The following is a 1,339-nucleotide window of genomic DNA, read 5'->3' on the forward strand; positions in this document are numbered from 1 at the left end:
CTGAATGAAAATGAATAATGAAGTAAAAAATAGCATTATGATCTTATTATTGTTGCAACAACTTCACTGAGATCACCAAGTTTTCAGTACATATTCAATACTCAGTACTGGATATGTCAGTATAACATGTTATTTGGAATCTCATAAAACTCTGCATGCATGTTTTGTCATGAAAACAAGTGTGCCCAGTTGTAGAATTGCATGACTTGGGTAGACAAAGTTATTATCTATAATATCTATGAGATTTCTCAAAATCTTGTGCATATATATACAGCTCTGGCAACTCTATTTCTCTTTCTTGTAGTATGTGGCCTTGCAGTCATTACACTGTATAAATCCTGTCATAAAAACTGGGAGCTCATAACCCTTTGATAACACAAGCTTAATCTCGTACCCTGTTTGATTACTTTAGCAATATAAAGTACAAATGTTCCTTTTGATTGCTTTCCTCCTTGCCAACACTTTATTAAGACAGTAAAACAGGTAACTGCTCTTTTACATAAAGGTACCTATTCATATTAGTTATAAATTAGTTATGTATTTCTGACACAGTTAATCAACTGTCTACATCAACACTAATGTCTGTATGGTCTGTTTTCCTCTCTTTTGCACTCCCAAGACTGCTTATTTGTAATTCATGTTTAACATCATTCATTCATACAAGAACAATGGAAAGGAAAAAAAAAGACAAAATCTGTTTATGAAAGGTTATGTTTCACACAATCAAATACCTTAACATTTTTATTTCAAAATAATAATGTACATGGATATATTCATATACAGATTCATACATATTTGTTAGTAACAAATATTATAAAATTTGAAACATCATCTTTAAATACCACAATCACTTGTACAAATACAAAATTGCCAATGTAAATGCATAATATTATTAATATCAAATTAAACTTCTTTTGCAAATTTAACATAAAGTTTCTCAAAAAACAAAAACAAAATGGAAAAACCTGTTCGACAATATTCCAAATCTGATTCTGATGTTCCTTACTTCATAATCTTTTCAAACTATCTATTCTGCCCCTAATTTATCCTAAACTTTCCCTCTCCCACCCTTATTCCCATTATCTATTCACCTATCCCTATTAACCATACTGTTTTCCGATCACAGTGGTGTCTCTGGTCTCAATGTATCTCAGCTGTTTCTTACTCATCTTCTTCAGCTTTCGAGCATCTTTGATCTGCAACACAAAGTGGGAAAAAGATGTAGATTGGTTATGAAAGCATGTTGCATTGACTATTTATGAACGGGAGAGGGAGAGAGAATACCCTTCCATTTATTACATTTACAAAATATATGTTCTTGTCTTCAGAGAAAATGGAA

The 1,339-nt window shown here is 31.4% G+C and overlaps 1 protein-coding gene across 1 annotated transcript in view; it reads right to left on the reverse strand.

Moving 5' to 3' along the window:
- Positions 1–728: 728 nt before the first annotated feature.
- Positions 729–1,339, reverse strand: part of LOC119594601 (claspin-like) — a 4,027-nt gene continuing 3,416 nt past the window's right edge. The window contains exon 3 of the mRNA XM_037943643.1: positions 729–1,196. The gene's annotated coding sequence lies outside the window, so the exon portion shown is untranslated. The remainder of the gene's footprint in view (positions 1,197–1,339) is intronic.

Source organism: Penaeus monodon, chromosome 34 (genome assembly GCF_015228065.2).
Source record: "Penaeus monodon isolate SGIC_2016 chromosome 34, NSTDA_Pmon_1, whole genome shotgun sequence".
NCBI classification, from domain to species: domain Eukaryota; kingdom Metazoa; phylum Arthropoda; class Malacostraca; order Decapoda; family Penaeidae; genus Penaeus; species Penaeus monodon.